General features: G+C 40.8%; 1 long non-coding RNA gene across 1 annotated transcript in view; it reads right to left on the bottom strand.

Annotated features, from left to right (window-relative positions):
• Window positions 1–21,707, bottom strand: part of LOC141278518 (uncharacterized) — a 253,224-nt gene that overhangs the window by 209,089 nt on the left and 22,428 nt on the right. Inside the window, exon 2 of the long non-coding RNA XR_012331278.1 lies at window positions 11,599–11,707. This is a non-coding gene — a long non-coding RNA (uncharacterized lncRNA). The remainder of the gene's footprint in view (window positions 1–11,598; window positions 11,708–21,707) is intronic.

The raw sequence follows: 21,707 nt of genomic DNA, 5'->3' as shown, positions 1-21,707 counted from the left end.
GTCCCCAAATATTCCCCTCAATCTTCCTTGTGTCAAGATATCTACTCCTCTGGGGACACTGAGCCTCATTAACAATGAAATGGATAAAGACCTATACCCTGGGCACGGGGCAGAGCAACAATTCATGCCTCAGGAGCTCTTTAGCACAAAAGAACAGGCGACAGGCAGTGAACTCCATTAATAATGTAAGGCCCCAGAGGACCAACCCTCTAAGTATTGCTTACAAAACAATTCCTGTAACACAGCAAGGAATCAGTAATAATGCTCTAACCTGACGACAGTTTTGAAAATGGCTGCTAGGTAGATAGAGCTACCTCTCATTTCAAATCACAGCTCTTTTTCCTGCTCCTCCCAGCCTTCCTTTATATTCACGGCATTCCTATGTACCTAATAATAAACAGTAATAACATTTTACGTGTATTTAGTGATTACCATGTGCTATGTACTCACTGGATTATTTCCTTTACTCCTCATAATAAGGTGGCTACTATTATTACCCACAGATTACAAAGAACAAAACCAAGTTCAAAGAGGTGAAATAAATTAACCAAGGTCACATTTGTAAATGGAGGGGCCAAGATTTGAACCAAGGTATGTATGACCCCAGAGTCCATGACCTTAACCTCTATACACCCTGCTTCCTACCTTGATGTCTTCCCTTCTATTACTTTTTGAGAGATTGTAACATTTGTCATTTGGTTCTCTGTCCACACCGCTTGTGGTGGCCAGTTCTCGTGAACCCCGTTTTCTCAGCATATCACTGAGGTCCCCAAGAATCTGATCAGAAAGGGAGAGAAAAAGAGATAGCAAACTGAACAAAATAGTTGTGCTTCATCTCTTTCCACTCCCAACTCAATCCTTACCTCTCTGGTTAGAGTACCTACCTACAATTCTCATTTTTATTCAGGTCTCCCTCAAAATCTCAAACTTGGAAAATAATAAAATATCCTTAAAAGAATGAGGCGCAAAATGACAGAATAGCAATTCTTTAACATCTTTTAGCAAGTTCCATTGTAATATGTAGGCAAATTCCTGAAACTGTCCATCGATCAGCTTATATCACCATTTTTCACTGGATGGTGGTTACCACCTACAGCCATTACACAATTTAAGACAGAAGCGCTAAACAATTTTAACCACTCAGACCTAATCAGTTTTCCCGAAAGTTCTCCTCCATTCACATCAGAATCAAGAAAATGAATCTGTTCAGTTAAGAAAAAAATCTAACTTGAATAGTACAAATAAAAAATGTGTTCCCTATTTTATTAGTTAAATTCCTAAGTGGTAAATTAATAGTTTGAACACATCTATTTAAAGATAAAGGAAATTTTCCAAGAGAATAGTAATGTAGGAACCACATATCTCTTCGTTCTTTGGATTCCCAAGCACAGAGTACCCCGCTTATAGTAGAAACCCAAAGAATATCTTATCAATCACACACACAAAATTATTTTTTTAATGTTTATGGATAACTGTGTCAAAAATGTCTTGAGCTCAAATTCAAAGTGTTTGAGACTCTTTCTAGTCATTAAGCAATTTCAGGAGAGGGAAAATTATGTCAAGTAAAAGGCATGGATTCCTTTCCCATGCACTTTCATAAACTGCTCTGTTAGAATTTTAAACAAACAAGAAGTGACCTTTCCTAAGGCATATATGACTTTACTAGGAATGCCAAAACGTCTATACTGTTCAAACATTAGAATTTTAAAGACATTTATCAACATTTTATTAATAGAAGTAAGAAAGTGAATCTTTAATACTACCCATTTAGACAAGCCAATACCTACCAGAAGGTAATCCTCCACCTTAAATATACCAACTGTAGAGCATGGAATTCTCCCATGAATACAGATTTTTCAAAAAATAAGCACCTGGTACAGAATCTGTCTTATACCATTTCCTCCTCATCAGACACTTTTTCCTGAAATGGAATTAGAATACCTATTTATGTGCTCAAGGAGCCTTTCAAAGATGCTCTAATAATCAACCACTATATGGCCAACAGGTAGTCAGACTAATTAGATGGCTGAAATTACCAGGCTACATCTTGGATGCATTTGGTTCCAGATAAAATATGGGAGGATGTGTTAAATCACATATTAAGCAATACTTTTTATAATCAAAATGTAATTCACTTATTTTATGTAGATTAGTATTATCCTCAAGTGACCTGAAATAGAAATGTTTTCCAAAATGCCATTTCCTTGATAGCCTCCTTACTAATATCCAGAGAAGTTTTCAACATTTTTGATGTTACTTCCTGTCATTCAGAAACCCAGATGTTTTCTTTACCTCAAGCCATAAGTCATGGCACTGAAGGCCCTTGACAATGACCACATAGGATAAAACTGCCCACAAGAGAAAATCACCACTGGGGAGGATGCCAATGTGCATGATCTGCAAAAAAAAAATTAACTATCCCAAGATAAATACATCGTGGGCTATTATCTTACTTATGAAATAGTCTTAGATATTTTTTCTTTTATTATATAGGGAGTGAAACTGAGCAGTACCTTCTAGGGCTCCTGGGCACAAAAGACTTTCTGGGTCCCCCATTTCTTTGATTACAGGAAATAGACTTCATTCAGCCTCCATGACCTTCCCTGAGTTCCAACCAGCAGGTTTAAACAGTTGTTAATAAGGGAAGGAAGAAACATTCAAAAGAAACAATAGTGTAGCCTTGGGGCAGGGTGCTGGTTCCCCCTCAAGGGATACACACAATATCTTTGAGCTGTTTTGCAGGTACTGAAACCCCCAGCAGGTGGGAGAAGTTAACTGCTGCCCACAAGCACCGAGACCCCAGACCAGATAGAACCAGAAGGTCGATGATGCTGACGCCCACTTACCAGTTAGAAGAATGTCTATGAGCTGATCACGCCCTCCTCTTTGAACCATTCCTATAAAACTCCTCACTAGCCCCTCCAGGTTGGGACACACAGTTTTTGAGGGCATTAGCCCACTCTGGCCCCCTTGGCCTGGCAAAGCAATAAAGCTATTCTTTTCTCCTTCACCAAAAACTCTGTCTCTGAGATTTAGGGATTTCGGTGTTAGGGTACAGAGGCCGGATTCGGCTTCAGCAGTACATGAGTTCACTGTAAAAAACAATCAACATTAATGCAGATGTTTGTGTAAAAATCTCTTTTGTCACCCCTCCAACAGCAATACTGAATTCTAATTCCCTATGCTAAGGAAACCCTTCTAGGTTCAGTGTGTACTGATCCAAAACATGTGTACAACTCAAGCCTACACACCTACACACATTTTACTTTTTTAAACTTTAAATCCATACATGACCACTGAATTGAAATTTCAACATGGATACGTAATTTTTCCCCCTAAATCTCCATACAGCGTTCTTTTTAGTATGTTAACTGGGAGGTGGTGGTAGTGGTGGTTGCTGTTACTATTGCTGTTTTTAAATTAAGAATGAAGAGAAGGCTAACTTGCTTCTTAGTAACCTTCATCTTTAGAACCCTGGTCTTGGGCAGCAAGTAATGGACTCTCATGGGGAAACTGAAAGGGATTTCTGTGTTTGCCCTGTGAACATTTACCCCAGGGATTCTCAGAGACTGGACTCGGTTTTTGTAGCTAAAGAGAACCAAATATGACATGTGATTTGTTCAGTGTCACTCGTCAGTGTTCTTCAAACAGTTCTAATGCTTACATATTCCACTTTGGAAGTCCCAGCCATGCTCCCAACACATATAACCCCCGAGCTCTCATCACCTCATTTTTTTTTTTGTCCTCTCTTTACAAGTTGCATCTCGATGAGAAACCAGAAAAAATTCCTTAAAGAACCTCAGAGCTTGTAGTCTGCACACCCCAGATGCAGAGTTAGCGCAGAGTTGGGCAAATGAGAACTGTGGCATGTATCCAGAACTCACCACATTTACCGAGCACCATTCAGATGGTGGCAGAGCACATGAAACTCCATGGAAGAGCATTTATTGCTGAGGAATCTTCAAAGATCTCAACAAAGGCAGTCTTCACTACCACGGGTCTGGATATGGAGGACTGGCCAAAACAAGGCACCAAAGACACTTGAATTGGCTCTCCAAATAAGCTTGAGTAAAGCACACCAAAAGTTCCTTTTTCCTGACTCATAATGAAGAACAGACTAGCCACGCTGTTCTCTGAAGGCAAATGGAACTGGAAATGTCCTCAGATCTCTCTAAACCCCAATTTCTTCAACCAATAAAATGAGAGCAACGAAACTGCCTACTGGTAAAGTCGATGTGCAAATGAAATCATGCACATAAAATGTTTAGTACAGAGTCTTCAAGATGATGCTTATAACTAGACATTACTGTTGGCATTATCATCTTGATTTTTCTGGAATTCGGGTCTGAAACTTATATTACAATGAGCCCAAGTGTCTGGATATAAGGAATAAGATTTTTTCTCCCTGACACCGTTATCTTATGGTTCTCTGCTATACGCCCAGCACCTGAAACAGCAAATGCCAAATGAACGCACGCATGATCAGATGAACATGTTTTAGCACTATTACATTTTTACATTAACTTCTTTCCCATCTACTTCGTGGAATCCTGTATCCTTTATTATGAAACTATGATTTGTTCTCCATTTCCTCACAGCCTGTACCAGAACACTCTAGTCTTCACGTACAGTTATAGCTTTTACATCATTTGAAATTTTAAGTGGGCTGTTTTCCCTCTACTGCCAATAAGTGTGTTCCTACTCAATCCATTTATCCTCTCTACCATGAGCACAAAGATGACTGGGAAGATCACTAATAATAGCAGGCAAACTGATCTTCCTCAGCTTCTCTAAAATGACTAAATGCACTGTGCTTTTCTCCCATGTAAAAGATTGTGAGGTGACAGAACCAGCACAGGAAATTTGGAAAGGCAGCTCAGTCACACAGGTGTAGCCAATCGAGTCCACAGTGCAACTTTCCCATAAGCCTACCCTATAATCAATCACATATTTGCTTAAGATCCAAATCACTGCAGAGCTGCCTGTTAATCTGAATGGATTACTATCCTTACTTCTATCCATCCAACAGTTTAATGGGGGAAATAAAAGAAATATCCTTTTTAAAATAGACATACCAAGACATTTTCCTACAGTTCTCTTGAATTTCAAACTCTTTTTAAAAAATGTTATTGGAGTATAGTTGAGTTACAATGTTGCATTAGTTTCAAGTGTATGGCAAAGTGATTCACTTATACATATACATGTATTCATTCTTTTTCAGATTTTCTCTTTGGTATCACATGAATTAGAATAAGATTGAATAAGATTGCAATTCAAGGGCACAGCATTCTGAATTCTCCCTTCTCAATCATCTCTCTGTTCTAAACAATTCAAAAGAAAACTAGATATTAATCCAATGTCACAAAGCGTTTTCACATGTGCAATTGAAAAAAGTCATTGCTCCAAATTTATCTTAATCTCTCACATCCTCCTAATTATTTCTGTTAAGAAACTACTATTTATATTTGAGAATATTTGTTCCTGCCAGCATCTTGATAAAACACAAACAACAAAAATATAAGAAAAGCAAGCAGAGGTAGAGTTGAAACCTAGTCTGAGAAACGATGCGTTTCATATTTAGCAGGAGAATGGAGTTGAAAGCAGTTAACAGAGAATAGAATGGGATGGCTAACTCTTCCTGAGATGTGAAGTTAGAGTGTGTCTGTCTCATTACTTTTGAAGTCAGGTGATCATCAGACATTCTCCTATGGCACTGAATCATGTTTCCAGGTCAAAAACAAAAACTAATTTAATTCCACCTAGCTAGGATTTTTCAAACTACTCCTCTGGCAGGTAGATAATAATAGAAAATGAGTCAATGAGCATCAACGCCTTTGTAGTAGCCACTAAATATTTCTAAACCACTCTCTCATTGCTAATTGTGCCACAGAAACAGAGGCTTACTACACAACCATGAAAATGCACCTCTCAGCTCTCTTGCTCCAAGGAGCACAATTGGCAATGGCTCAGGTAGCTGCATCTGAAATCCTCGCTGTGTGTGTGAGGGCTACACTTGCCACGACAGCTCCCAGCAGATGACTGAACTCCCGTAAGATGCAGCTGTCCACTGATGGGAGGACTTCCGCTGGAGGACTCCCTGCCAGCCTTGCTGAAACAGTCTTAAGACGGAACTGCCGTCTAAGACCTTGCTTCTTCCTTCCTCCCGTCCTCCCTTCCTTCCTTCCCTCTCACCATCAGAACGGCAGAGAGTTCTCCCTCTCTTCCATCTCTCTCCCCATGTTACCTTACTAGCATTTCTCCCAATAAATCTAACCCTCCTTTGGTGCCCGCTGCTCAGACAACTGTGACCTACACCTGTACTTCACACAAAAGGAAACTGGGGCAGATCTATTTTTCATAAACAATCCCATTTTAAAGTCACTGGATAAACATATAAAACAAGCAAGAGAATCTCTCTATTTTTTTCATTTATAATTATTACCTGATTTCTGTTTCATCAATTCTGATTTCTGTTTATTAGCTTTTATTCAAGCTCGATACCATGGTACTCGTCTCCCTGATCCCTCACAGACACATTGCCCCTATTACACTCAAAAAAAAAAAAAAAAAAAAGCACGTTCCTTTGATTTTTAAATTCCAATGAAAGAACAAGTTTCTCAGGTGGGTTTGAAGAAACCAGTGCAGAGGTGGCTATGACTGCTCTCAAAAGGAAGTTTTGCTGTTTTTCTTTCTTTTTTGGGGGGCGGGTGGGATGGGGCAGCAGTTTGTGGCAGAGAGCGCTAGCTAACCACCAACCCCGTTCCCTCTTCTGCTGGACACACAGCCACCAGAGTACAAGTCTCTGCCTCCTCTGTGTGGCTGGGTGTGATTGTGTGACTGAGGTCTAGCCGGTGACATGTGAGCAGAAATGAAGGACACTGTTTCCAACCCTGGCCCATTAAACCTTTCCTGTGTGATTCTCCATGCTCTTTACTTTCTCATATATCACTGCCCATGAGCACAGCAAACCTGGAAACCACATGCTGAAGACGAAAAAGTGACAAGACAGAAGGAGCCTGAACCTCCCAATTACCAACAGAACAAGAGCTGTTTGGACCAGGAACCCCTGGACTGCTACGTAAACAAGAAATTAACGTTATCGTGTTAAGCCTTTGAGATCTGGTGTTGAGCTCCCTACAACACCAAGCATTACTTTAACGATGGTATAGTTGGATACCATGAGTCTACCTAACAGGAGTCATCAGAATGATGGCCCCTGCAAGGCAGTGATGACAGGCAGGGTGTGACAAATGGCTGGGAAGATGGCCACTGATGGTTCTGCCCCCACTCCTTGAATCTAAAGGGCCCTCTGACCTGTTTTGACCAACAGAATACAATGCGGACCAACCATGAGCCAGTTCCAAGTCTAACCTTTAAGAGCACAGACAGCTTTCACTTTCAGCATGGACCCAGTGACCATGCTGTAACGAAGTCCAAGCTGTCCTGCTGGGGGCAGAGGTCACCTGGAGAGGCCGTGGAGGATGAGATTCCAGGGAGAAAGGGCCACATGGACAAGACTTAAGGCACCACAAGCAGCTGCCAGCTCCAAGTCTCCAGCCCTCGGTGAGGCAGCCATGTCTTCTTTCCAACCCAGCCCATGAGCCAGCGGAACACAGCCATGGGGGTGACCCCAGCTGATACTGTGTGGAGTGGAATGGTCCAGTCAACTCACAGAACCATGAAAAGTAATAAACTATTGCTGTTTTAAGCCATTAGGTATTTTTTTAGGGGGTGGGAGTTGTAGTTACACTAGAAAAGATAAACGATGCATTCAAATTTTAAATAAAGAGTTTAGAGTAGGAGACAGCTTGAGATGTGATATTTTCTATATTGTGTTTTCAGCTTTGAAATTCAAAAATAGAAATAATTATATCCTTTCACCCTTTTAAAATATGACTGTATTCTCCTGTGAATTAAATGACAAATAGACATCTTTACCTAGTAAAAAATATACCGATTTCGACACAAACAAAAGTAGCAATACACGGAACATTCTTGTTATTTTAAAATAAAATAATATATTTACATCAAAAGAGGTCAAATTATACAGGAGAGTGAAAAGTGAAAATTCCCCTTCCTGCTTCTCTCATGACTCCAATGTCACTTCCTCTTCCAGAGGCAACTACTGAGGACATTTCAATTTAGCATGTTTTATCCTCGCAGGTTTTTTCTATGCAATGTCTACGTGTTTGTGCCTTGTGTAGTTTTCGGTGTTTGAATATTATTAGATCAGACTGGATGTGTTAGTTCTCATCCCACAGAATTCATTTTTGAGAGAACAAATATGCTATAACAGACTGTATCAAGGGACTTACTTTTTACACATGTGCTTTCTCTTCTAGGACCAAGAATCTGCCACCAACTGCTTCTCTCCTTTGGTGAAAGCATACTACATCACCATAAGAGTTTCTGAAATATGGACTATCTTTCCCACGAACAGGTTTTCATCTCTTTGATTTTCAGGCATTTTCATTGCCTGAATACTTACTTTTCATGTTTCCGTTTCAACTATTTCCCAATAGTCTTCAATTAAGAAAAAATAATGGTGGAGGATAAGGCTCTGATGTCAGTCATCAACAACTACTAGTAACAAGGATTGTGAGGGCAGGATAAACCTTTACTGGTTCAAAATCGTAACACTTGTCTCAAACTCAGATAAAGGAGAATTAGATCGAAAAACATGAAAATAGAGAGAGACTTTTCTCCTTAGACATCTCTGCACTCAGTGCTCTTGAATAATGTAAGATTCTCAGATTCTTGAGTCAACATTGGAAAAACTAATAACCCCACAGAGAGATTTCTTGGGTCAAAACTGCTAGGTTTCTTATCAGGCATCTTTAGAAATGAATAGTTTGGGTTCTTTAATACTAGAAGATAATGCATTTCCTGCTTCTTTGCAGATGAATGCAACGTCTAAAGGCATTTCCAGGACACACAAGAAAAGGTGATTCTCTTTTCAAACAATAACTCCAATTAGACTCCTTCATTGGATATATCCCCTTCGATATATCCCCTTGAGGTATGTGACAGTGTCAAGAAGACACTAGACAATAATAATAGCTGTGGATTGTGTCTTCTAAAGATGGCCTAGATAATATGTCCCAAACCACATATTCCTCTTACAAAGCAACTCCATCCATAACTGAATATGAAGGAGGATACCTTTGCATCTGGTATCAACAGAATATGTATCGTCTTTCAACCAACAACATGGGATATCTCCATTTGTGAGAAAATTCCATGCAGTTGATTACTCTTCAGCATCAGGCAACAGCCTGGTTGACACAGAGAACTTCCATTTCATTTCATAAGAGAAATATGCTTAGCACTATGTTTTTCTTCAACTGTTTAGATATATCCCCTTGAGGTATGTGACAGTGTCAAGAAGGCACTAGACAATAATAATAGCTGTGGATTGTGTCTTCTAAAGATGGCCTAGATAATATGTCCCAAACCACATATTCCTCTTACAAAGCAACTCCATCCATTAAAAAAAATGAAATCTACATTCCCACCCCTTGAAACCAGCTGGGCTTTTATGACAGGTTCAATGAGTAGAGTACAGTGGAAGTGATCGTGCATGACTTCTGAGGCTATGTCATAAAAGATAATTTAGTTTCCACCTTGCTGTTGAACAATCACACACTGAGCCCTGAGCCTCTCTGCATCCAAGCTAACTGCGGTGAAGCAGCCATGCTGTGAGGAAACCCAAATAGCCTACATGTGAGAATGGATGGGGAAATGCAGAGAACTCTTCAAGAGAGATGTACAGTCAGCTCTCAGCTACTCCAGGCCCCCATCATTTCAGCTATAGCCCCTCAAACCAGAACCAATCAGACAAGCCCTTCCCAAACTGCCGACCTACAGAGAATATGAGAGAGAGTGAAATGGTGGTTTTGTTCTATGTCACTAAGTTTTGCACAACAATAGACAACTAGAATAATAGCTGATATATATTGAGCCATAATTGTGTGCCAGGCAGTGCTTAAAAAAAAATTACATGTATTAATTCATTTAATCCTTTTGAAAACCCTGTGAGATAAGTATAATTATTCTGTTTCAAGATAAAAAACTGGAGCAAAGAGTGTTTTTGTAACTTCCTTAAGGTCACCGTAGTAGGTGGAAAACACAGGGTTTAACTCTGAGAGTCCAGCTCCTGAGCTAACACTTCTGTTTTATTATTACATTATAGACATATAGTATACGTAATATCTATAATATAATTGAACATAAGCATCAACACTGTCGATGAAATATATACATCAACCACAGTTATATTATTGGATAGAATAAAAATATTCAAAACTTTTTAAGATAACACACAAAACTTCAGAGAAATATCTGTTTGAAGCTGTTCATCCAGACTCTCTGGAAAGCAAGACTTTTATCAAAGCATTTCCTGAAAACATGTTTTCATTTTGTTCTGTTTTATCATCACGTACTTGGCCTTTTACTGAGGGTCATTCTAAGAAACAGTGATATGAAAATTGTTTCTACCTAATCAGTAAGAAGCAATATCATAGACAGACACCACTGCGTGAGTAAAGACCTGTTAGAATTTCACATAAGGTACAAGATATCTAAACATGGAAATATTCTTCTGCCCTTTTGAGGCACTTTTCTGCAATGAACTTAATTATCTGGTTTCTCTTACTTTAGGATTTAAATTATTAACTTAAATAAACAGGTGGGATCCAAAAGTATCAAAATATAAGAATACCTGAAGGGTCTTTATCTTGGGAATTTATATAAGAAGAAAGCTTTGAGAAGTATTTATTTCATATTGAGGACAACAGAGAGTTTAACATACCGATTATTTATAACAAGTTCTAAAGAACATGCAGCAGTATCCAAATCTTCAGTTCCTCATTACCTCGGAGTTGGTGGTAAACCTTAACTCCTATGGCTAGAAGAATGACCTCAGAAGTGGTCCCATCTGTATCTTCTTTGGTGGGGCTTTGTTCTCCAACCGGCCTACATCTTCCTTTTGTGGAACCCCAGGCAAGGGTACAAGTGGGAGCCTGCATACCATGTGTCTAAATATTTAAAAGGTATAACCTATGCTGCACCCACAGACTGGTCTGCATTCCTACCCAAGGGTCCTAAAGCCACATATGAGACATCACCATGGGAACCCAAGGGCTAAAGGGGCTGCACTGAGCATGAGGAGCTGGGCAGAGTAGGGCGGATATTCACCTACTGATTACACCTGCTCACCAACTTAAGGAAATTCTCTGTTGTTAGGCAATACATGTTGGGTTTACACATGTCTGCAAGTTCTTTGATATTTCTCCTCTCTGAGTCCATCCAGGCTGCTATAACAGAATACCATATACTGGGTGACAGAAATGTTCACAGTTCTGAAGGCTGGGAAATCTAAGATCAAGGCACCAGCAGATTTAGTGTCTAGTGAGAGCCGCCTCCTGGGTCACAGACGGTGTCTTTTCACTGTGTCCCCGCATGGCAGAGGGGCCAGAGAGCACTCTGGGGTCTCCTTTGTAACAGTACTAATGCTCCACCCTCCTGACCTAATTAACCACCCCCCCCCCCGCAAAGTCCCCATTCCAAACACCACTGCATTGGGAGTTAGGATCTTACCATATGAATTTTGGGGGAGACACAAAATTTCAGTCCAGAATACCTCCCATCCATAGGTGGAATCTAGTTGCTCTCCTCTTGAATATGGTCCAATCACAGTGACTCGGATCTAATACAAAAAAAGTCATACAAGTGATTCTGTGTGAGCTTCAAAGCTAGTAGAAAAGGAAAGGTGATAGAACCTCCTTCCAGGTAGGGGTATTTTCTCTCTCTGTCTCTCTTTCTGTGTGTGTGTTTGCGTATGTGTGTGTCCCTATGGACTCTGGGGGGTCACAGTCTCAGAGAGGCCATGCGTAGGCATTGCGGGTGACAGCCCCAGCTGAGGTGCCAGCCAGTGGCCTGCACCAACCACCAGATATGTGCATGAATGACCCTTCAGATGACTGCAGCCCAACTGATGCTGAGGGCAAGAGAAACAAGCTATCTCCACCAAGCTAACTCGGTCCAAATGGCAGAATGAAGAGCAAAACTGCTGCTGTTGTCTTAAGCCACTAAGTTTTAGGGTGGTTATACAGCCATAGATAACCAGAACAGTGTTAAATACTAGGTTTTTTCCAGTATTATAAGGTTAAATGTCCCGGATTTCTATGTCAGAAGATCTAACAACTTGAATGGAAGCACCATCACTTCTTACTGTGCAGATAATAAGTCATGTACTATAGATTAGCCTCCGTTTCCACGTGTATATGACAGGGCAATAACCCACATCCTCAGAGACATCAAGAGTTTCCAAGGGAAAATGTATATGTAAGCATATGATACAGGGCACTTCACTTTTTAAGAAGAAGCCGGCAGGCTTTCATTTTGGAAAGCACTGCAGACTCCAGAAAAAAAATGGTACAAATGAACTTATTTACAAAACAGAAATAGAGTCACAGATGTAGAAAACAAACTTATGGTTCCCCGTGGGGAAAGGGTGGGGGGAAGGGTAAATTGGGAGACTGGGATTGACATATACACACTACTCTATATAAAACAGATAACTGATAAGGACCTACTGTATAGCACAGGGACCTCTACTCAATACTCTGTAATGACCTATATGGGAAAAGAATCTAAAAAAGACTGGATAGATGTATATGTATAATTGAATCACTTTGCTGTACAGCAGAAACTAACACGACACTGTAAACCAACTATACTCCGAAAAAGTTTTTTAAAAAAGAACGATGCTATGTGTTCCACTGGTACCTTATGGACGGATTCATCTTCTGGATTTGCTTTCTCACTGAACTGAGGTTCTGGGAAGGCAAAATGCTCCCCACTCACACCCCTTACAGCTCAACTCTGTCATTTGCTCCAGCTACACCATCAGAAGGCTCTGCAGCCTAAAGAATGACTCAAAAACAGATTCTGACTTGAAACGTTGACTTTTCTAGGGGCTAAATTTCAGTGATACTAAGCCTTTTCTTTTTTAATTTTCTTTTAATGTTCTCTAAATGGCATCAGAAGATGAATTTCAAAGAGGTAAAATGTATTTAAGATTTCATTTACCAAACAAACACAGTAAAAGATGATATCAAACATCTGCGGTTTTTCAATCACACAGCTAGCAAATAAGCACAAAACGGTTTTCGTGAAGGGCATAATTTGGCATCCTTGCCATCAAAGGCAATTTTAAACACATAATTCAGATGCCCATTGACAGCAGCACTTTCTTGTTGGGAATTAGTCTGCCAGGATGAATCTGGAAATACAGCAATGTCTCTCAATTAGAAGCATAAACTTTAAAAATGAGAGATAAAATCATGGTGGCGTGAACAGGACACAGGTGGGTAATTGACAAGCTTGCATAATGTGGAAAAAATCATAGGTTAGAGGAAAAGTCATAACAATAATATAAAGCTTTGAGTTTGCACAGCCACTTCCCCCAAAGAGATCAAAGCCCTTTATATATATTATCTCCTTAATCCCCCTGTTACCTGCTGCAGGGGCAGGGTTAGGGCAGATACCCTTTGGTGTGATTCTGTCGCCATGGGCATCCTATGTGGCAGCCTTTTGTGAACCCTATTACTTCCGTTCTCTTTTCTGTAATAAAGTGTGAGATTAGCTTTCTAGTTACAGCTGGAGATATAACGCAGCATCAGTTCTTCAACAAATTTGTCCCTTTCCCCAACTTGTCACACTACACAGATAACTACGTAAAATATTTCTGGCTACAGGTACATTATTAACGGGCTGTAACTGTGTCTCTGAAAGAGAGTTCAAAGACATCAAAAACATCTGTAACAACTAATTAAAGACTTGCTTAACTACGTGAGATTATTTCAGAAAGCGGTTGGCTGTGGGACTCGTTTGTTGCCCAACACCCCAGACATTTCAGACATTGGATTTTTTTCAGCCAGGCTTCTCCGACCTCCTACTAGAAAGATTATATACATGTTATAGAGCATGTATGCATAGATCCATGAAAAATATTGAAAATAAAGCACTATTTTGATATCATGCATACTAATGTCTCTGAAAGTCAGATTATCAAAATCTTATTTCACATCTCTTTATTCACTGTATTTCAGGAAAAGATAAGCCTCTATGAAATATAACTATGTTTCGAATGTGATTCATTCGCAAGATGTCGATCAAAGTTATCAAACTACAGCTCATCTTCCTTGAGGGAGAAAAAATTACGCTGGTTCAGAAACCTGTTTCTACGATCTACTAACCTTTATATATGCTAATAATTTTACTATATTAGAAGATTCTATTGGGTAAATGTTTCTTTGATAATCCATCCCAGGATTATATCTGCCACCTCAAATTCTCTTTGAAAATAAAATGTCAAAACTACGTGGCACTGAAATTTTAAATCAGTGACTCCACTTCCAAAATATAATGAGTTAGGAAGACGCATGACCAGTTGTTTTAACTGCCTTGGAAATACACGCCTTGATTCTGGGATATACAGCTAAAGGAAAAGAGTCATATGCAAACTTTCAGTTTGTGTCTGCGTGGAGCTACTGCCTTGAAGTTTTGCATAAAATAAAATACAAAAATTTTGGTACCCCCCGAGCTATAACAACACCCAGATCTTCAGAAGAAGTGTCACTTTAAGATTTTTTTTTTTTTTTTGGCCACACGACATGGCTTGAGGGATCTTATTTCCCCGACCAGGGATTGAACCCGGGCCCACAGCAGTGAAAGTGCCAGGTCCCAATCACTGGACCACCAGGGAATTCCCCAGAAATGTCATTTTTCACAAGAAGATCCCTTACAAGAAAGTTGCAGAGGCACTTAGGGACTGAGTACTAAATTTAAGTACTCACTGATTTGAGTAATTTAAGCACTATGTGCAGGTTTTGCATTTACACTGAAATTCAACTTTTTTTTTTTTTTTGCGGTTACGCGGGCCTCTCACTGCTGTGGCCTCTCCCGTGGTGGAGCACAGGCTCCGGACGCGCAGGCTTAGCGGCCATGGCTCACGGGCCCAGCCACTCCGTAGCATGTGGGATCTTTTTGGACCGGGGCACGAGTCCATGTCCCCTGCATCAGCAGGCGGACTCTCAACCACTGCGCCACCAGGGAAGCCCTGAAATTCAACTTTTTAATGAAAGCCTGAGTTAAGGCTGCCACATCCGGCTGCCAGTTTCTGCAACTAGTTACAGACACACTTGCTACTCTAAGTGTGGTCCTGGGCGTCATCTTGGGATCACTGGAAATGCAGAATCTTAGGCCCCACTGAACTAAGGCCCCAACCTACTGAGTCAGAATCTGCATTTTAACAAGATCCAAAGAAGACGGTTATGCACATAAAACTTGGGAAGCACTGAGTTAAGATCTCTCAGAAAACTAAAACACAGAATTAAAGAGACTGTCTCAACAGAACTAAAGGTGGCATATTTGGTCCAATGCATCTTTCATCCGTCAGATCACCACCACCATCCCATGTACCCTCTCCTCCATGTTCAAAATATGCCTTGGTCTGTCAGATAAATGTAAAATAAATAAATGAATAAATACAGCCACAAGGTCCACTGTTGGTTTCCTCCTGGATTTTCAGCACTGACATTTCCTGCCTCAGTGACCGAGAAGGATGATTTTATGTCACACCAAGGGGGAAAGGGAAGCAAGAGAAGAGTTTTGGGTTCCCAAGAGGAATCTACAGTTTTGCCTTGCTTCAGACACTGTCTAGTTTTGGCTCTTCTAGATTTTAATTGATTGGCTTACCGTCCTCCAGTGTGACACACAAGTGCCATCAGTGGAAATGAAATGTGTTTGAACTTTTCCTGCTTCTATAATATTTCATTGGCTTCATGTCATTTTACTATGAAAATGCCACTGAACTCTTCTAAATATTAAGGTCTAAGCAGAAGCTATAAATAAAGTGTCATTTTTCTGGATGTGAATGGATTTGTAGAGAAATTCGACAGAACACTCCTATTGACACTGAAACATGAAGTGAATAACAAAGTGGAAAGTTCCACTAGAATAAGAAGGGTCCTCAAAAATACCCCAAACTGCCCATGCGGAATTGTGCCTTCTAAAACCTCGGATCACAGGAAGTAATTTTAAATGTTGAGCTTTCCCATCAAAGGCCTTTTAGAATCATACTATATTTCCAGGGAATGTTTAGTATTAACAATCAACATTTTGAAATATTTGGAATCTGTCTCCCAGGTCACATAGGTTATGATGAACTCACAAAAGGCCACAATTAGCGCTATTTTTCTCATGGTTGCCAGATATCATAAGCAGTTTTCAGGGGTAGCAATGTCCAGAATTCCACAGGTCCTTTACTTCAGCCTAAGAAAGTCGAATATAATCTCTATAATTTTGCTCTGGTCATATACCGCAGCTTAACTAACCCACTCCAAAATTCAACATAATTTTTTAAAAACCCACCCATTTTACTATGCTCACAGATTCTGTGAGTCTTAGGAATCCAGACAGGGTGTAGCGGGGATGGCATGTCTCTGGTCTATGATGTTTGGGGCCTCAGCCATGAAGACTCGCATGGCTGGGGGTGACTCAAGTGGATTCGCATGGCTGGGGGTGACTCAAGTGGATGGGGGATGGGATCCCAGAGCCTGGACCAGGACTGCTGATGGAGACTATGAACCAGCATCTCTATAACCGCCTCTGCATGTGGCTTGGACTTCCACACAGTACGGTGGCTTCAGGGTAGTAAGACTTCTTACCCTGGTAAGGTCACAGCCTCCAGAGCAAGTGTCCCAGAGAACAAGGCAGAAGCTGCATGGATTTTATGACTTGGCTTCAGAAGTTACATCGTGTCTCTTCTACCATACTCTGCTGGTTGAAGCTATCACAAACCGGCTCAAACTCAAGGGAAGGGGACAGAGACCTTAATCTCAATGAAAATATTGTCAAAGAATGTGAGGCAATATTTTAAAACTGCCACATAGCCATTAAGTTAATTAATTTATTAATTAATTTATTTATTTTGGCTGCCTTGGGTCTTCTTTGCTGCGCACAGGCTTTCTCTAGTTGCTGCAAGCGGGGGCTACTCTTTGTTGCAGTGCACGGGCTTCTCATTGTGATGGCTTCTCCTGTTGTGTAGCATGGGCTCTAGGCACACGGGTTTCAATAGTTATAGCATGTGGGCTCAGTAGATGTGGCTCGTGGGTTCTAGAGCGCAGGCTCAGTCGTTGTGGCGCACGGGTTTCACTGCTCCGTGGCATGTGGGATCTTCCCAGATCAGGGCTCAAACCCATGTCCCCTGCATTGGCAAGGGGATTCTTAACCACTGCGCCACCAGGGAAGCCCAGCCATTAAGTTTAAGAGCAATATTTCCATTTAACAAATGGTACCAAAGTTTTATTAAAAAGTTAAAGAAAAAAAAACCCAAACAATTGGTCAAATCCAACCCTGCTATTTTGCAGGTGAAGAAAGAGGTCTTGATTGAAGGACAATCGTACACAACATATTTCTTTTCCTTTTGTCATTTGAACTAGGTTGTATGCGTTTCTCTCAAATTTAATCTCAATATTCTTAGCACTCTATGGAAGAGGACTTTCCTTGTTAATGACGAGAATAATTCATCCTATGTCCCACTTGGAAGCTCTATGAAAGGTACAAAGACATACCCTCTTTAACAGAATATTTATCTACCAAAGTCACTGTGCATTCCCCAAAAGGCAAATCTTCTGAATCAAATAGTTTATCTATGTCCATTTAAAATGTTCTTTGCCCACACATAGTAAGATAGATTCTCTCCACACCCTGCATCCATTAGTGTCCCCAATCACTCTTACACAGTGAAACAGAATTGAAATGTATTCAACCAGGTAGAGACAGGATGGATGAGGGAGGTCGGTAAAATCGCATAGGAAGTCAGTGACATTTCTCAAGGTCAAAGTGAGTAGTAAAGACGTTTCCTCTATAACGAGAGATAGGGATTGCACTGCTGGAAAGAACCATAATAAACATTACAGGGGAAAGTTGTAAATCATTCCAAGACTGAGAGAATACAGTAAGAAGAGCTAAAATAAGAAGTTGAAGCATTAACTGAGACGATCTGGGGGGAGGTCGAGGGAAGAGGGCTGCAAGGGCTGGCTGCTCCTGCTACTTCCCCAGTCCTGGGGCACACAGAGCTGAGTGGGAGGGCCAGCAGTAAGGGCTCCCGGGGTGAGACGCACCGAAGCGGGGTTCTTGGGGCTGGCTGCACCAGCCAGGGGGCTTGTGAAATAGGGCATTACTTTTTTATCACAACTGTAGAAGTTTGAACTGCTAGTACTTGTGCATTTGAATTTCTAACACTAGGAAAAGATGTTGTCCTTGAATTTGGGGATGATGCAGCAAGAGGGTGGTATCAGAATTCCACAAGGGACTTCCCTAGTGGCACAGTGGTTAAGAATCCGGCTGTCAGTGCAGGGGACGTGGGTTTGATCCCTGGTCCGGGAAGACCCCACATGCCACGGAGCAACGAAGCCCGTGCGCCACAACTACTGAGCCTGTGCTCTAGAGCCCATGAGCCACAACTACTGAGCCTGTGCACCTAGAGCCCGTGCTCCACAACAAGAGAAGCCACCGAATGAGAAGCTGGCGCACCGCAACGAAGAGTAGCCCTCACACAGCAATGAAGACCCAAAGCAGCTAAAGATAAATTAAAAAAAAAAAAGAATTCCATATGAAGATGGACTAAGAAATGCTGTTTCTCAGATGAAGATGAAAAAGAAATCTGCTTAGGAATAGGAGGATATGGTTCGTGTAATTCTAAGCATGGCAGTTAAATGTACACACACACACACACGTTCAAAATCACCATTTTCACTGCAGTGTGCCAAGTACCTGCTTCAATCTAACATAAAACAAAAGTTTTCATTATTCTCTTATAAATGGCACATGCCTTTCATACTGTGTGTGTGTAAGATAGGTAATAAGTTATTTAATTATTTTTAAACGAATGCCTTAGAAAACGTCTTTTTAAAATTAAACTATTCCATCAGTTTTTAAAGAAAATACTGGTATTTCAGAGTCAGTTATTTTTGATTAGGCTTCAGCCCCCACCATCAGAAGCCATGATGGGCAGAATAAGAATCTTTCAGGAGACATTTATTCCATGAGAAAATTTTCCTATTAAAAAATAAAGAGGGCTTCCCTGGTGGCGCAGTGGTTGAGAGTCCTCCTGCCGATGCAAGAGACACGGGTTCGTGCCCCGGTCCGGGAAGATCCCACATGCCGCGGAGCGGCTGGGCCTGTGAGCTATGGCCGCTGAGCCTGCGCGTCCGGAGCCTGTGCTCCTCAACGGGAGAGGCCACAGCAGTGAGAGGCCCACATACCGCAAAAAAAAAAAAAAAAGAAAGAAAGAAACTTTGATGAAACTAGAATTGAAGTGAGGTAGTTAATGATCCATAATTAAACTAGTTGCCTTAGAAATCAATGCAAAAGAAAAACAGGTTTAAAAACTTTTAATTTTCTTCCAAAAGCTCAAATAACATGGAATCAGAGTCAATAAAGCCTGAATTCATTATGGAGCCATTGACCCAGTTCATTAATGACAAACCAAGTGTTTTTTCACAGAAAAGAAAAATCAGACATTAGTTCCATAGCTTTGCTTCATGTACTAGAATAATCAACAACGAGTAAGGGAAATGAATTAGGTACCAAGGGTATAAGCACAGGGGACCCATCTGCCCCACAGCAACACCTGTTCATGCCAGGTCAGCTTGCTGAGTGGTGAAAAATAGAGCAGAAGGAATGTCTTGATGATAAACAATTTAGTCAAATGGATTAAATCAACCACTTACTTAAAATCTCAAGTGAACTGACTTTAAAAAAGAAATACTTTTGAGGGGCAATATACTGAAATAGTCTCTTCAAGTTATGCACTTCCTAGCCATCATATTTTTAATAACTATCTTGTCAAATTTTCTAACAAGATTAATCATTTTATCTTGGTCCAAATCTTCCCTCCTGCTTTGTCATACACAGGGTGCCCATTGCAGTAAGAGCCACTGGGGTCAAAGAAATGAACTAGATCCCAAGGGGTAGAACAGGCCACAGAACCTGCCTGATGGCTCAGAGGAAAACTAGACTATTAAGTCCGTGAGGCTGGAGAGTAAATTGTTTCTTCTTTTGTTTGTGTTTGCTGTTTTTACCAAATTGTGAAGGGAAAGCTGGAAGTAGAGTCTTACTAGTCAAATTCTAGGACTGGACTCCATTCATTGTTGGTGATTCTTTTTCAATCATGTGGATATTCCAGTTTCCCCAACAGTCGACTAAACTGGATGCTTGTCATGGTCTGTCTGAGGGTACTAGGAATATAGGTTAGTAGCAAATAACTGGCTCCTCTGACTCTTCCGGTCCACAGCTACTCAGGCTCAACCTCTGACCCCAAATTCCTAATGACTTCCAACTCACTCATGACTTCAAGACAAATACCTTTCTTACTTCAAACTCACTTCCAGAACCTTGACTCTTTCAGTCCTTCTGGCTGTCAGCATTGTCATCACTTCTTTTCCGTTCATAGCCAGTATTGGTCTCAAGGTTAATCACCTGAACTTATCTTTCATCAGTATCCTTTGTTCTCCTGTCCCAACACCTTCTGAGAATCTGACCAGGTGAAGTCCAACACCTGCGTAATGTTAAATCCCTCCAACTCCAATGAAGGCAGGGGTGAACTAGATATTCACAGTAACGTGTCAAATAGCACCTTGCTAAATTCCCATTCCACAACCTCCCCTGGGACATAAGAACCATCAAATAGTCCTGAATGGTAGAGTAAGTCCAAATCCTCACTCCAAAGGGCAACGATAAAATTGGACAAAATTGTCAAAAACAAAAATTTCAGGACTCTGAAAATAGAACAAAGGCACAAGATAAATTGAGGTGTGTCTACACAAGAAAAGCTTGTGTGGTAGTAGTAGTAGTTTTTTCAACATGTGTGTTGAAGCAATTCAGGTAAGAGTTTCACCGTGGTGTTTTTTCCCAGCGTGGCTATGATTCCAATGTGGCCACCCACCCCAGCTCTGTATTTGTGCCCAGCTATGTTCTAGGTTGGTGTAAGCCATGAAAACCAGCACCTTCTCAGCCAGGAAGGCTAAGGGCTAACTTGATATTCATCAGAATATGGAAAAATCCCCACACACATTGTCAGAAACAGTAGCGATTTTAGTGACAAATAAGAAAGACGAATGTCAGCTAGCCTGAGGTTGTGGCAATCAGACTAGGCATAAGTTTATCAGGAAATGAGACAGCCAGAGTAGGCCTTGATAGGTCTCCACATACCCTGGTGGTTCCAAAGGCAGTGTGCATGTACAAGGCTGCACACGTTCTTAGGAGAGACTGGAAAAGGCAGCTATCTGTTTGTCCCTGGATGAATGTGAGGACTTGTGCTAGCAGAAGGTAAAAGCCAGGAACAACAAGTAAACTGTCTGAAGTTGACATGTGTCTCCCAACTTACACACAAATCCATGAACAAGGGCAGAAACTTAATAGCTCAAGGTAGATGAGAACAACTTTTAATTATTCAGTTACCACTAAACAATTCTGACATGGGAGCAACCCCTATGAAGTCAGGCTTGAAAATAAAATTAATAAGGAAAAAGAAACACTTTACAGAGACATCAAAGGTCACAAACAGTGGGGGAAGACAGACTCCACAGAATTAGCCCAAACAAATCATTAACAATAAACAGAAACAATATCAGAGA

Source organism: Tursiops truncatus, chromosome 4, assembly GCF_011762595.2.
Source record: "Tursiops truncatus isolate mTurTru1 chromosome 4, mTurTru1.mat.Y, whole genome shotgun sequence".
Taxonomy (NCBI): Eukaryota; Metazoa; Chordata; class Mammalia; order Artiodactyla; family Delphinidae; genus Tursiops; species Tursiops truncatus.
The sequence above is the reverse complement of the archived record's forward strand: the minus strand, read 5'-3'. Positions and strand labels throughout refer to the sequence as shown.